The 17,017-nt window shown below is 32.4% G+C and overlaps 1 protein-coding gene across 5 annotated transcripts in view; it reads left to right on the forward strand.

The window, feature by feature from the left end:
- LOC134841326 (uncharacterized) overlaps nucleotides 1-17,017 on the forward strand; it is a 66,072-nt gene that overhangs the window by 20,355 nt on the left and 28,700 nt on the right. Inside the window, exon 1 of one of the 5 annotated variants that reach the window (XM_063857275.1) lies at nucleotides 15,577-15,841. The exons of the other annotated variants lie outside the window; for them this stretch is intronic. The gene's annotated coding sequence lies outside the window, so the exon portion shown is untranslated. Of the gene's footprint in view, nucleotides 1-15,576; nucleotides 15,842-17,017 lie in introns of those variants that run through there. 5 annotated transcript variants of the gene reach the window in all.

The raw sequence follows: 17,017 nt of genomic DNA on the forward strand, positions 1-17,017 counted from the left end.
TTTTTAAAGTATTGACTGTTAAAGAGAGAAGTATTTAAGAAATGATTCGTTCGTCGAATATTTTTTGAACTTCTGGGGCAAAATTTAAGTGACAAGTGGGTTGAGTTTTTTGACTTTGATCAACCCACTTGATTTTTGACAAGTGGGTTGAGTTTTGTGAAAAATTGTCGGAGGCTAATTTTATGGTGCTCGGGATGTCTTCTTTGCTTTGTTTTTATTGGTTGGGTAATCTGGGGTATTTTTGAAATATTTGTACTTTAGGCCAAATGATTATGGTACTTTTTTTACTTTAGGCTAATTTGCCATTTTTGGTTGGAGGTGTTTTGAGGTCCAAGTTGAGAAAATACTGTTGATCTTTGCATTATTTGATAGGGGAGGGTTGTAATATTATGGTGGTGTTTATTTTAGTTGTCAAGTTTTAGCAAGTTGCTTATTTTTGACCTGGAGGTTGTATATTTATAGTTATAGATATACCTGGAGATTAATATCTATCGGCTAGTAGGTTCGTGTTAGAGATATTGAAGGTGACGGATTTTAGTGAATCCTATTGGCTTATTTTGAAATCGAATTGTTGCGTATGTTTCAGCATGTTATCATGAAAATGTAAAAGTTCAAAATGATTTAGAGGTGTACGAATTATTGTTTTTAAAATTAAAGTTGTTTTTGAAATTCAACTTTCTTTAATATTTTAGATTGTGGGATGAATGTTTTGTAATTTTTACGTGGTTGATTTCTAAGTCGTGATAATTCTCTGTGTTCTGATTTCTCTAATTGTTCTTGTGGTAAGATTTTTTCTATCATTTTCCTTTTCTTTCTTTTTGAGATATTTTTGTGTCTGGTGTTTTTATATTTTTATGAGTTGTGTTTTGTTTTTGATTTTGTTTATGATGAATGTCGTCATGTACATTTGTTTCTTGTTCTGTATATGTATTGTTTTGAATAAATTTCAAACCTGTAAAAGAATATAATTGAGTTAATTCGCGTAATGCGTATTCTTTCGGGTAGTAAGGTAATAAATTGTTACGATGTTCAACAATTTCTTTTTTAATTGAATCTGTGGGATTGTATGGTACCTCAGTGGGTTTGGCAATTATTTGGTATGGTCTTTTTTGAAGTTGCAATTTTTTGGTGATTCCTTTTTTGTATTAAAATTAGGTACTCAGACAAATGTTCCAATTTTTAAATCTGTGGCTGGCATAAAACGTGAATTAATTTGGCTGTTATTGTTTTGCCTTTGTAACATTTTCTTTGTTACTTTTTGGTAGTTTTCATTGTGCTTTTTATCTCTTTTTAAAATCCATTCGGTATGTGTGCCGGAGGCTACTTGGAGAATTTGTGGGTGATTAAAATGATCTTCATTGTGTGTGTGTAATGGTAGATTATAGCAAATTGAATCTTTATTTGGTTTGCAATGTCCTTGTGCGTTTTTGTGAGCAATTGCTGTGAACATAATTGGTTTTTTTGGTTTTTGATTAAAAACCATTTCATATGGTGACATTCCTAAAGTTGTCGTTAATTGTGAATTGTATGATGAGGGAAATAATTTTACCTCTGCTGACCATTCTGTGTATCGTGTATCATTTCCATTAATGATACATCTGAGGTATTTTTGTAACGAACGGTTCATACTTTCGACTAATCCAATTGTCCAAGGTCCATGAGATGTACGTGGTTTATGTTTGATGTTATATAAGTGGCATAATGTGATGATTTCATTATTAATAAATTCATGCCATTGTCTGTGACTAAAACTTCGGGTAATCTAAATTTAGCTATCCGGTGTTCGTAGAGTGTTGTAAGGCATAATAAGCGTTACAATGGGGTACTGGGTTAAATGCTACATAATGTGTAAATTCATCAACAATTACCATTCTATATGAGTTTCCTTCTGAGGATGGTGAAATTGGTCCTTTTGTGTCAAATGATATTCTGCGATTAAAGTAAAGACCCTATACAAATGAAAAACAAATCGCAGATAAACAAAATTTAGTTTTTCTGCTATTCGTTTTTGATTTGGATAGGGTTTATTTAATTGGCATATCATACAATCGTTGCATAATACTTTGATCCAAATTGGTGCATTAGAGAAATAAAAGTTTTGTATAGGCTTTTGTTGGCTTCGTTTTTTATTTGTGCCATGGTTTGAGTTGTCTAATGACGGGATCAAGGTTTTAGTAATTCTGTATCAGCTTTTGCTGGTTTTGTTTTATATTTGTGCCATGATTTGAGTTGTATAATTACTGGGTCAAAATTGTTCTAAAAGTTCAAGGGTAATTTTTTCTGTTGGTGGGAGAAAAACATTATCAATTTCCAGTTTTGATAGGGGAATTGTGTCAAGTGGGTCATGGAGGTTAAAAACTTGATTTATTGTGTATTTTGAATCATTTGTTTGTGGTCCTGATAAATTTATTTGTTCGGTCAAATTTTCTTTTTCAATTGATGGAAAAAGGTGTTTTTTATGCGGTTGTTGTTTTATTTTCTTTTGTTGAGTATTATTTTTTATCCATTGTGAGTAGGTAGATGTACCTAATAAATCAACTTCATAGTGATAATTTTAGCAATCTAGGTAGAGTGGAAAATATCGTAGATTATTTATTTGTGATTGATTAATGTCAGTTTTTGCTGCGTTTTTGCATTCTAATTGGGGTGATGTTTCATCTTTTGCGAGAGCGAATTTGATATTTTTTGGTATTTCAACTGTAGTTTTTCGTGTATGTAGTTCAAGTGGCGCATTTCTACTTAATGTATCTGGTAATGCAAGATTTTTTCCTGCTGGCCAAACTATATGTAATTTGGGAATTTCATTAAAATTAATTGAAATCTATAAACTCTATGATTAGGATTTGATTTTTGTGTGAAAAGAATATAATTGGTTTATGATCTATAAATAAACTGTTGGGTCTTTTGATCCAAGTATCAGAAATTCATATTCTGTAAGTGTGTATATTATAGCTGTGCATTCTCTCATAAGAGTAAAGAGTCGTAGTTCGGCTTGTGTAAATAACCGAGAAATTGCTGATATGAGATTTTTATTATTTGTTCCACTGTGTGATTGTAGTAATGCTGCGCCAATGCCAAAATTCGAAGCATCGCACATTGCATAGAATTGTTGATTTGGATCTGGGATTGTATTTGATATTTGTTCTGTTAGCAGTTTTTTAATTTCTTCAAATCGTGTTTGATGTTCGGTAGTCCATTCAAAGTTATTTTGCTGTCTAAGGATGTTGTAGAAAGGTCTTAAGTATAATTGCATTTTGTATACATATTTACTTAGGAAATTTAACATTCCAAGGAATTTTTGGATTTTCTTCTTACTTGTGGGTGGTTGAAGTTTTTGAATTGCATCTATGCGTGATTTTAAAGGAGTTATAGTGTTTCTTTCAATTATGTGTCCAAGAAACTTTACGCGGTTTAGAAAAAATGTGATTTGTCTGGGGCTGCTTTCATGTTTTCATTTTTGAGTATTTGATGATACTGTTCTAAAATTATAAACATTTCATCTTTAGTTTATGATTGCATGAAAACATCGTCTAAGTATGTGATTGCAATTTTCTTGAGTATAAGTGGTCTAAAAATTTTACTCATGAAAGCTGAAAATGTGTCCAAGAAACTTTACGCGGGTTAGAAAAAAATGTGATTTGTCTTGGGGCTGCTTTCATGTTTTGTCTAAGTTTTGTGATTAAGTTTATCTAAGCTTGGGAATTTGATTAGAAATTATTGAAATCTGTAAACTCTATAGTTTGGATTTGATTTTTGTGTAAAAAGAAATATAACTGGTTTGTGATCTGTAAAAAGAACTGTTGGATGTTTTGATCCAAGTATCAGAAATTCATATTCTGTAAGTGTGTATATTATAGCTGTACATTCTCTCATTAGAATAGAGAGTCGTAGCTCGCCTCGTGTGAATAATCGTGAAATTGCTGATATAAGATTCAATTTATTTGTTCCACTATGTGATTGTAATAATGCTGCGCCGATGCCAAAATTTGAAGCATCGCGCATTGCATAGAATGGTCGGTTTGGATCTTGAATTGTGTTTGAAATTTGTTCTGTCAAAAGTTTTTTATTTTCTTCAAATCGTGTTTGATATTCAGTGGTCCATTCAAAATTATTTTGTTGTCTGAGGATGTTATAGAAAGGTCATAAGTATAATTGCATTTTGTACACATATTTACTTAAGAAATTCAACATTCCAAGGAATTCTTGGATTTTCTTTTTATTTTTAGGTGGTTGAAGTTTTTGAATTGCATCAATGCGTGATTTTAATGGAGTGATAGTGTTTCGTTCAAAATTATGTCCTAAAAATTTAACGCGTGTTAAGAAGAAATGTGATTTATCGGGGGCTGCTTTCAGATTTTCATTCTGAAATATTTTATGATATTGTTCCAAAACTGTAAACATTTCGTCTTTAGTTTGTGATTGCATGAAAACAACACCTAAATATGTGATTGCATTTTTCTTGAGTTTTAGTGGTCTAAAAATTTACTCATGAAATTTGAAAAAGCTGCTGGTCCTATGGATATTCCATAGAATATTCGATTTAATTAGTATTGCTGATTTCCAAATACAAATTGTGTTAATCGTCGTGATTGTTCATCTAGCTAGTGGCATTTGATTGTAAGCACTATTCATGTCTGTGGTTATGAAGTACTTACCATTTATCTTTGTAAAGATAACTTGTATTGGTTCAATGGGCCAATTACATTTTGATTCGTCAATTAGTGAATTGAGATATCTAGCGTCTAAAACTATTTTTGATGATTCACCTTTTGCTAGAATGATAGCAGGTTTGATGAAGGTATTACCTTTTGGTTGTTCTTCTTTATTTACTGGTGATATAATTTCGTATTGTTCTAAAATATCAAGTAACCTATTTACCTTGTCGTGTAAGTGAATCGGTACTTTACTTGCTCTTTGTTTTTTGAAAACTGCGTCATCTTTTAATGGAGGGTGTAGTGATGAACTAGTTTTTCCAACGTCAAATTTTGATGTTGCGTAGACTGTTGAAAATTTTATCAGTTGTTTAGCTAATTTGTCAAATTCACTTTGCGTTATTTGTGAATGTTGAAAATTAAACATTGTTAAAAATTTTTGTTGTTCTTTTGTATAATTTGTTATATTAAATGTTGGTTTAAAATATGGTGTTTTTGTGAAGTAATCAGTGTTTTTTTTTCGTTACTTATTATATCATTTATGGATAATTCTTCGTCAAGAATTGTTGATTGACAAATATCTAATAGTTGTAATATATTATTTACTCGATATGATATTTCATTTATAGGTGAAGTTGTAGCATTTGTTTCACAATATCTTAAGAGTCCTAAGGTAATGTTATTTGATATGGTGTATTATTATACACGTGTAGTGAAATAATATCGGAATTTGTGTTTTTCAAGTATTTTATGGATGAGATTGTAATTTTGAAAAATTTGTGAATGGGTTCAAATTCGAAATCTGACATGAAAAGTTGTTGTTTGTTTTGACTTTTGTCATACTGATGAACTTGTTTTATTGAAAAGTTATATACGTTTCCTGATAGTGGTTTCAGGTGTTTCCGTTCTTCATTATAAATGGGGTAAAATTTTGAGAAAAATGGTGGTTGTTTGTTTAATCTTTGGAAGAATGTTAAGGCTGTGTTTTTCGTTTTTTTTTGTATATTTATCTTTGATATGGATTTTACTATTTAAGATGTTTATTGTTGGTATATATTTAGTTGTAAACGGTATGCCAATGATATTGTGTTAATATCAGTAATATGAAATGTTTGTTTGAATGGCTTGTTCAAAATCTTGTTTTGTTCCATTGTTCTTGTGGGAACAAGGAATAGTTGGATTCTTCCATAATTTACTAAAGTTGATCCTTGTGCTGTTGCTAATTTACTAGATGTTTCAAGAGGTGTTAAATTCGGATGCAGTGTTTTGATTTCATTCCATGAGGGAATGTTAATGATATTTGATTCTGCTGTTAATGATATTTGATGTTAATGATATTTGATTAAAGAATCAATTTCAAGATCTGGTGGTTGAAATTCTATACTTCGTGGACTCTCTAAGAGAAATGGGATTGTTCAAAATTTTTCTCTGGGTTTTTCTTTTTGTATGTTTTGATAAATATGTTTTGTGTTTGAGCATTGTACTTCGTCTTTTTTATCAGGTTTAATTACAGTAATAATTTCGTTTACTTCTTGTGTAGTTCGTGTATTTTTATTAATGGGTCTAGTGTAATGATCATGAAGAAGTTCCTATTGATTTTCGTATATGTGTGAGCTAAAGAGTTGTTCATATATGATAGGTTCATAGTCGTTTTCGACTGTTATCATGTTTACTGAGATGGTATTATCTGTATCACTTTCAGTATCTGTTGATTCACAATTATTGTGGTTTAATTGTAGTTCGGTACTTTTTGTGTTGTCAATACCAGGGGAACTGAAGTTGTTTCTTCAGTTGCTTGTACATGATTAATTTGTCGCTGATGTTTTGGTGTGTTACTTCTGTATTTGTGTTGGGAATCAGGGTAACGATTGTTGTTTCGATAAGGGGATTGAGAATAATTTCTTTGTTTGTTATAGTTGGAATTCTTACTTTGTGAGTTGTTTCCTGACCTATTATAGTAATTGTGTCTGTTTCCTTGATAGTTAGATCTGTTGTAGGAAATGTTTCTTGATCTGTTGTTTTGGTAACGTTGGTTTCTGTTATTTGAATAACTTCTATTCCTGTTGTTCGAGTAGTTTCTGTTTCTATTGTATGATGAATTACGTGATCTATTGTATGAATAGTGTCTATATCTAGGATTTGAATGGGAACTGGTATCAAAAATTTCTCTTCTGTTTGAAATTGATCGTGAATAGTTGTTTCTATACTGGTTATTTTGGCTATTTGATCGACTGTATCTAATTTGTGAGAAATGTCGTGAATTTCTTTGTTCTGGTGATCTAACTCTTTAACTCTTGGTTTCTTGAGTAATTTGAATTATTTGGGAGTGGTTTACCAGAGCTGTTATTACTATGTATATTTTTGTTTGGTAAATTTTGATCTTATTTCATGTATTGGTAGAATGATTTGTTTGGTTCTTTGTATTTTTGCGGTTTATTTTGATTATCTTGTTGTTTTTGTCTACATTCGGCAATGCTGTGTCCGTATCTTTGACAATAGTTACACCATTTCTTGAAAGATGGTTTACCTTTGAAATTTGGATTTTTCTCATATATGTTCAAAATTTCAGTGATTTTTTCAGTTAGGTCTACATCTGAATCGTGTATGTTGTTTATTTGTGTGGTATTTGTTTCGATTCTATTAACATATTGTAAATTAAGATTTTCTGTTTCTTCAAGTTTCATTGTGTTTTCTGCTTGTTCTAATTTATCAACTAGTTTTCTGAAATCTAAATCTGGTTCTCGAATTGTTGAGGGGTGTCATGCTCTCTTTTTTATAGCTATTTTCCTTAATTGAGGTGTTACGGTCATCATTAAAATTTCTGTCATTTTTGTGTTTTTGTAATCATGTGTATTGAGTGAATATGCTTTTCGAACTAGTGTTTCGATTCGAAGCGTTATTTAATTTTGCATTTGAGTTGGTTGGTAAGAATGCATAGTCGTTGGGTTTTGTGATTGTATAGGTTGAAAAGATTGTGCGTTAATTGAGTTTTGTATATGCATTGATTGTTGATTCTGTATATCTGCTGGATTTTGTGGGTAAATCTTCATATTTTGGAATGGTTGAGATTGTCGCGGTCTTGTGTGCAACATACTTGTGTATATGGTGCAAAAATGTCTGGTTGATGATAATCATCATCATCAGATGAAAAGTAATTGTGTAATAAGGTGTTTGTTGTTGATTCCTATTTTGTTGAAAGAATGGGTTATTTTCAGTTTAATCCTGTGGAGGGTGTAGATTATCTTGGAAATTTACTGAATTGGTCGATGTATTTGGAAGATTCCAATAATGAGAACTTACGTGGTTTAGGTTTTGCATATTTTTTGATGAATGTTAATATATAATTATCAATATGTCTAATTGGTTGATTCCAATTGTATAGATGTACTGGTTTGTGTTTATATAAAAATTTTTTATTCTTCTTTTTTCTCTTTTTGATGAGTTTGAAGTTGTTTCTGAATCGGAAAAATATAACTGATCATGGATTGGGCAATTTTTATTTACTGATTTTTTAAATTTGTATAGTGCGTCTAGACTACTTACTTCTGATTCGGAGAATGCATTTCTATTTTTTGAAAATCTTTTTCGTGTTATCTGTCTTTGTTTACTTATAATTTTTCTTTTTATCGTTTGTCGTTTTAATCGAATGTATCCAACTGTTTGTGTATGTGGGGTTATTATAAGATCGTATTTTTGGTTGTTTATTTCACAATTAAGTAATACGATTGTTTGTTTATTTCCTAAATTTTCCAATGACATAAGGTTTAGGATGAGGGATGCAAGAAGTTATTAGTGATTTTAATTTTCCTAGACTGTTAGTCCTTACGATTTTTTGGTTAGCTTAACCTGGGTCTTTTTGTTCAGGGTTGGAGAGAAAAGTATATCGATTCCGAAGAATGATTTTTACTTTCTCGTGGCTAGTCAAAGGTAAGGTGTTAACTTACATAATCTTACCTAGGGGTAGTGATTGTGTTCAAGGGTTGGAGAATAGTAAATCAATCCACAAGGTTCAGGTATAATTAGAACGCAAGTAGTTCGTTCGATACTATTTTAAACTTACTAAGTTTAAGATTTATCCTGGGTCAAGTAAGAGGAGGGTTCGAGTTAGGCTAAACCGGGGCTCGAGTTAGGGAACTTAGGCTAAACCGAAGTTCTTCACTGTTTAGCCTAATTTGAATGGTTAGCGCGATTAAAAAATTTCTATTAGTCCTGGGTTTTTTGAAAAGGTTGGGTAGTGAATCGACGTTTGAGGTCGTTAAACACTTGATTAGTGGGTGGGGAGAACAAAATTGTTCTTATTGATCCAAGGATAAGCCTTGATGATCAGAATTTAAAAATTCAAAGATAGAAAATTGATTTAGATCCAAGGAAAGCTTTGATGATCTGGTTTAAGATTAAATAAAATTAAGTTTAAAATAATTTAATTGGTAAAAAGTTTTAGTTTTTGATGATATTAAATGATTTTTGATTGCTGTTATGTTTAGGTGATGAAGCTGGAACAATAGGATGATTTATTTTTACTAACAATTTATTGTCATGCTACCAATTTTTATTATTGTTTTCAATAAATATTTTTTTAAATATGTTTTATATATTACTGCAGAATTGGGGGGAACGATTTGAGATCTTTTTATCTATCGTTATTGTACAATAGTAATTTTATCTAGCGCGTGAAATTATCATTGCAAATGAAAATCTAAATTCATTGCTAGTAAGATTCTAAATATAGAAGTTTGTGTTGGCTTTTGCCGTACGACCATGAAACTAAATGGTAAATTTCTATGTAGTCGTATGTCGTCTCTTGTCCGATGTTTTTTCCAATACCGGGTAGTTCTCGTATTGTGCGGAATAGCGGCTCTGATTTATTGAGTCGTAGAGACATTTCAATTAAGTTATTGTCGTGTAACATTTTGAAAATGTTTTGTCTATTTTCTAATCCATTTTTGGTTAATTCTAAGCTATTTTATTTTTTAAGGTCTTTATTCGAGACTTATGGTCGCACCAGATGAGTTAAGTCTTATGTGGTATAACTCATAGAGTAATTTTGGATAGGGTACACCGGCTGCTCGTCACGCTATCTTATTTTCGGCCGGATAGATTCGTGCAACTTCTTAGTCTAATACCGATCCTAATCTTACTGTTATATCTACTAGTCTCAGGGTGTTTAACTAGTCTCTGCTAGGTTCATTAGATCTAGAGTAAACTGGCTTATTGCGGCTGCTAAAGTTCTCTTGGAGAGGTAACTAATTTCTAAGTTAATTTCAAATCTCTCTGGTGCTGAAATTACAAGTAATTTCAGCACTTACAAATAAGTGGATTGTTAGTTAGATGGATTATGTTTGGTTAATATTAAATATTTCATAGTGATAAAATATCTAATTTATCCAATAATAAAATGTAGTTTAGATCAGGTTCCAATATATCCCTCCTTAAAATAAAGGGCAATCCTGACAGGCCTAGATTTAGAAGTTATGTTTCTTGGGTTTTGAGGCTCAATTTACAACAAGACTGCTCGCATATCAGGGCGATGAATTGAATGTTCGGACTGTAATTTAAGGTCAAATTGAAAATTTTTGGTTGATTATTTGACAAAGTAATAGTAAAAAAGTGAGCAATAATTTGCAGCTTACGCGTGTTATGAGAACGCAATTTATCGCACGTTAATTATCCCACATAGGACAAATTAGCATTTTAAAAACCACCAAAACTGCATGAAAAATGATCACAGGTACAATATCATCAAATTTGAGCTTCGGACAACAAGTTTTTCAAATGAAAAATAATCTGTCAAAAACACATAGTTAAATAATCGAAAATTGACCGAATAAAAAAATCAACCCAACCATAAAAGTTCGGCCATTTCTTCGAAATCGGAATAATTGCCAACTCAAACCAATAATCCGACTTTTGCAGTACTTTTGGGCTCACTTATTAATCCGACTTTTGAAGAAAAGATGAAACATTTTTGCTCGGGTGATTTTTCTCCAGACTTATTTGGACTTCTGAAAAGGCAATTTTTGATAAAATCTTTTATCTAAGCGGACAACTATTAATGTTTTGAGCTCAAGTTTAAGTAAATAGTTTACCTGTGATCTTTTTCTGTTAAGTTATGGCTCGCACTGAGCGCCAATATATTCCAATCGATTATAATGTATTCCCAAGACAAAAATATTCCATTATTTGAAAAAAAAAATCCATAATAAACCATTATAATCGATTATAATCCATAATTTTTAGCATTGAAATCGATTGTTTTTGCCCATTATGCCCCCAAGATAATCCATTATAATTGGTTATTTTTGAGATAAAAATCCAAAATAATAGATTATAGGCCATTATATTTTTACAATTAAATTCGATTCTTTTAGCAGAAATGTTGCAAATTTTGCAGGAAATCTGGAAAATGTATGCCATGTCTCAACGTCGCTCACTCCAGTATTTTCATCTGCCCCAACCCCAACTAAAGGTGGAGAGGGAAGCGGTAAACTGAGGGGTGTCAATCATTAAACCCCTCAACCAATGTGTACCAATGAATAATCCCCCACGTATGCACGTATGCAACCATAAGGGGGCAACCATAAGGGGGTTGTGGCAAACTGGCAGGGAGGGGTGTAAAGTAAACTTGGGGAGAGGTTCAACCAAAATGTTTAAGACAAAAAAATATAAATTTTTTTGTGAAATGTAACATTTCTTGAAACGTAATACGTAGCAACTGCACTAAACAGGAAATGACATAAATTTAAAAAATAACCTATTTTGAATGGATTCTGATCAATTATTTTGTGATTTTATTTTTAATGACCATGTTATGACAATATGATCGATTATGATCTATGGGCGCTCGGTGCGGAGGGGGGGGGGTTCTGAAAATTGGCAAATTGGCCAAATTGGGACAATAAACGCGCAATATACTTCGTGCTGACAATGCTTAAGCGGACGTGAACTACAGTTTCATGGAAAGTTTTTTTTAATGGAATACATTGGCAAAAATTTTAATCCATATAATCGACTTTCAATTCCAAAATCCATTATAAACCATTATAATTAATTATAATTCATTTCAATTTTCAATATAAACGATAAGTTTTTGCTGATAAAATTAATGAAAATAGATATTCATCACCGAGTATACCCACAACCCCCACCCCACCATCTTACCCCAAGTTTTGACATCCCTGTTCGACATCCGCCCCTACGTACACCCCTTCCCTCGTTCTCATTTTCCCTTGCCTCAATCCCTTGCTCAAACTCTTCCCCCCACCCCAACCCCTTGCACAATCCCCCACACACGATTCCATTACCTTTCGTCTTACTCTCCCCCAGTTTAACGCCACCGCCCCCAAGAGTTTAGCACCCTCACACGTGTGAGTCAGTTAGAGTGGGGATGGCGTAAATTAGGGAAGGGGGACAAAATCTTGGGGGGAGGGGCTGGCAAACTGGGGGGGGGGGAATCATTATGGTTGGGCGTTACAAACATCAAAACCAGGCCCCACAGGGGGGTGGGGGTAGTTGGAGGGGAGGGCTGGGGAGTTAACATTGAAAGGTGCTTAACATGGGATGGGGGACAAGGAGAGAATGAAAGATGTAAAATGGGAAGAGTTTGAAAAAAATCAAAAAAAAACGAAAATAAAATTTAACATGAAAAAATTTGAAAAACTAAGTAAGTCTCATTTTGTAATTTTCTAATAAAACTTGCGTTAAATTAAAAGCAACTCCTACTTTGTGGAGTCTCTGCAACCTGCTGAAAATTACAAGATTAACCTTAGAAAAAAATTTATCCATTATAATCGATTGAAATGAATTATAACTATTGTCAAAAATAATGCTTATTTCATCTTTAATCAATTATAATCATTATTTTGATTTTTGTAGCGACTCACAATGAAAACATATAATAATTGATTTTTATCCATGAAATTTCAGCGCGGGGAGATTTAATCCGTCTTACAAACTGTTCCAAAATAAAACAAGACTGCTCGCATCAGGGCGAAGCCCTGAATGTTCCGACTGCCTTTTAAGGTTTATGGAGCAGTAATAACATTTAAAAAATTCAATGAAATAAAACACAATCGAAAAAAAAAAATTCTAATATTTGAAATTTTTTTTATAAAAATCATCCCCCCACAGGCCATATAAAGTACAAAAGGATAGATTTCGCTCCTTGTAATAAACCAATTATGGCAAATAGGCTTCTTTTAACCAATTTGGAACGATTTCTAAGATGGATTAACTCTCCGCTTACGCGTTAATAACGCGAAATATATCGCGCGTTAATTGTCCCAAATTGGCCAAAATGGCAATCTTTAAACCCCCGTAACTTTACGAAAAATGATCACAGGTGAAATATCTTTTCAAATTTGAGCTCAGGACAACAAAATTTTTTGAATGATGTAAAAAAATTCCGTCAAAAATGGCTAGTTAAAAAGTCGAAATTTGTCTGAAGAAACAAAAAACCCACCCGTGCACAAATATTCCGTTACTTTCGTATCGAAAGTCGGAACAAGAAGACTTCTCGTATTAGAGCAAATCCCTGAATGTTCCGACTGCCTTTTAAGGTTTCTGGAGCAGTGGTAACAAAAAAAAATTAAATGTAATAAAATAAAATGAAAAATTGTTTTTCTAAATTTGAAATTTTTTATGAAATCATCCCCCCACACGCCATATAAAGTACAAAAGAATAGATTACCCTCATTGTAACAAATCAATTATGACAAATAAGCTTCTTCTTAGACGGATCAAATCTCCGCTTACACGTTAATAGCACGAAATATATCGCGCGTTAATTGTCCCAAATTGGCTAAAATGACAATCTTTAAACCCCCATAACTTTACGAAAAATAATCACAGGTGAAATTTCTTTTAAAATTTAAGCTCATGACAACAATACCTATCGAGTGATATAAGAAAATTCCGTCAAAAATGGCTAGTTAAAAAGTCGAAATTTGTCTGAAGAAAAAAAACCACCCCGAGCACAAATATTCCGTTATACTTTCGCATCGAATGTCGGAACAAAAAGGCGTGTTAGCTCTTTGTTTTTTCCCCACCTGCAATTTTTACAAGCATTTTTGTTCATTTGTCCAATTGTAACAAAATGTGGCATGAGAGCTAATTAATGCCACGACAACATATTTGGTATTCATAGATAAGCTGGTAGAAACCCTCGTTGCATCATAAAGTTGATGCTTATGTGAGTTGGGGGGAAAAGAAAAAGAGCCGACACTGCTGTTTGGTTTACTTAAGACTCTTTTATTTGCAAAATATATCACTTTGTACTTAAAAGTGTTTTGTGAATGGCTTTCAAAAAAGATTTAAATAGTTTGAATTGTTTTTATTTTGTTTTTGGAATTTTCATGAATTTACTGATAAAAGAAGTCTTGTTCCGTACATGTGCGCAACTCACCCGAGCGGAAACTAATGATCCAGATGTTTTATTCAGGTCGATCGTATTTTACACTAAATTTTCCTCAAAGAACCATAGATTTGAAAATTATAAATTACTTGAAAACTCGATCCAACTTTCGAAAAAAAACAAGTGGATCTTATGTTCAAGATGTTTTATTCAGTTACATTTTCGGCGATAAATCGACAGTTTCCTTTTCGAAAAAGTCCTATTCCTTAATGAAGATATTGAGCTATTTGATTGGAAAAATTCGATTCACCATCCATATCATAAGCTATAGAGGTTTGAACAATGCAATTATCATCCATATGCGTTCAGCGCTCAACCACTGAGTGTGAAATATTTCATATAATCTGCGATATTATCTGAACTGCGATATAACCTGAACTCAAACTATGATTCTGAACGAAACTGAGCCAAATTAATTGCCCGCCGGCAGAAAACTTGTTATGCAGAAATTGAACCATGTTATCAACTTTCATGACCCATTTAAACCTGGATTTTTAAGGGATTATCATTGATTATTTCCAATTTTCAAAATATCATTGATATATTTTTTTGACAAATTAAACGATTTTTGCACGACAGAAAAATCCATGATAGTTATTTTTGATCAAGTTTTTGAAAAATATTGGTTAAAATTTTGCACAATAACTTTTAATATATAATCCGCAGACATCATATTGCTAGAAAACAAATAATAATGCATAACAAGACTGCTCGTATCAGGGCGAAGCCCTGAATGTTCCGACTGCCTTTTAAGGTTTTATGGAGCAGTAATAACATCAAAAAATTAAATGTAATAAAAATAAAATGAATTTTTTTTTTTTTAAATTTGAAATTTTTTATGAAAATCATCCCCCACACGCCATATAAAGTACAAAAGGATAGATTTCGCTCCTTGTAACAAATCAATTATGGCAAATAAGCTTCTTTCAACCAATTTGGAACGATTTTAAGACGGATTAACTCTCCGATTACGCGTTAATAGCGCGAAATATATCGCGAGTTAATTGTCCCAAATTGGCCAAAATGGCAATCTTTAAACCCCCATAACTTTACGAAAAATGATCACAGGTGAAATATCTTTTCAAATTTGAGCTCAGGACAACAATAGCTTTCGAATGATATAAAAAAATTCCGTCAAAAATGGCTAGTTCAAAAGTCAAAATTTGTCTGAAGAAAAAAAAAACCCACCCCGAGCACAAATATTCCATTACTTTCGTATCGAAAGTCGGAACAAAAATAGGCGACATTTGAAATAAATATAGGTCTTATCAGGGATTTTTGTGGACAATAAGCGCGTATATTGGATTTTCATAGTCAGTTTCTATGAAAATCAAAATTATTTGATTCAAATCGCTTAAAAACGATTATACTTTAATGAATGTCAACTCAATAAAATCTATTTATTATCAATTATAATTAATTAAAAAGGATTATAATCAAATTTTTTCGTAAACTTCTCTGCGTTATATTCAAAACTTCACAGTTGTTTTTGGTTTAATACACGTTACACCAGATTAAACGAGATTGGCATGAATTTTTAGTTTCATTTCTTGCTGATATTGGCTCCTTGATCCAATTTACGCCCCAAGCCGTCCCTCCAGCATATGGACCCTCCCACGTTTACACTGCTCCCCGCCTCTTGCACCTCTTTGCTCTACACCCCCGCTTACGCCCCCTTTTAGCCCCGTACAACAATTACACTCCACAGTTACAACCCTCTTCGCCGCGCTTTAATGCCACACCCCCGTTCCAATACTGCCCTTCAGATTTTGAGTAGGCCGTGAGTAGAGCAGAAAGTTTGGAAGGTTTTGCAAATAAGTTCGTGCATATGGCGATATAATATTCTGATTTAAGTGGTTGCACGCGCCAAAAAATTGAGAGTGCGAGCGTCATTTTTTTTTAGGTACTTAATAACAAATTTCTCGCCTTTTTTTTAAATTTGCCATTTTTACAATTTGCCTGCAAAATTTTGGTCAAAACAAGGTCCTTATCTTGAGTTAGGAGAATTCGGGAAACTAGTTTGGTAGGCCTGAAAAAAAGGCCAAAATTTTCTGAAATTTTTTGAAAATCCATCTCCCGTCTCGAGAAAATCCTAATTCCGCCCTAATGTCAGTCGATCAAATTCATTCACGGATTGATCCCATTTTTGGGCTGAGATTCTCTGTTTTTTTCGAATTTTTTGAGAAGTTATTGGAGGAAACAAATGATGAACGCAGGGAGTTTAATCCGTGTAATGTAAACAAAAATCATCAAACTATTTTTTTGTTTCTCAACTTTTGGACCAAGGTTTGTCTGTTAAAATTGGCACCTACCCGATTCTAAAAACTGTCCAATTTTTTTCTGGTGTCGGGTTTGTACTATAAGGGTTTAATTTTGGAGTTTTTTGGAAATTAGTATTCAGTGAAGATTTATAGTATAAAAATTTTGCAAAAAGTGCATTCTATTTAATTATTAAGTTAAAAAAATCAAAACTTTTAATATATAATTACAACACTGTAATTTTTCAGTACAGAATTGATGTTCATCACATTTTGTCAGCGCGGGCTGGTTGAAATCTTTATGGAACGTCAATTACAATAGAATAGGCTTCATTGTCATAGCACACATGTTTTCCAACTAGTTTTTTTTCCGACTTTCATAACGAAAGTAACGGAATTTTGATGCTGAGGGTCATTTTATTTCAGACAGTTTTTGACTTTCTAACTAGCCAATTTTTGACAAAAATTTTCATATCATTCACAATTTTATGTTGTTTTGAGTTTGAGTTTGAAATGATTTTTTATCTGTGATCATTTTTCGTAAAGTTATGGGGATTTGAAGGTTGCCATTTTGGCCAATTTGGGACAGTTAACGCCCGATAATTTTCGCGCTATTAACGCGTAAGCGGAGTTTTAATCTGGTTTCGCAGTCGTTCCAACTTAGTTGAAGGAAGCTTATTTGCCATAAATAGTTTTTT

This window comes from Symsagittifera roscoffensis, chromosome 1, assembly GCF_963678635.1.
Source record: "Symsagittifera roscoffensis chromosome 1, txSymRosc1.1, whole genome shotgun sequence".
Classification (NCBI taxonomy): domain Eukaryota; kingdom Metazoa; phylum Xenacoelomorpha; order Acoela; family Convolutidae; genus Symsagittifera; species Symsagittifera roscoffensis.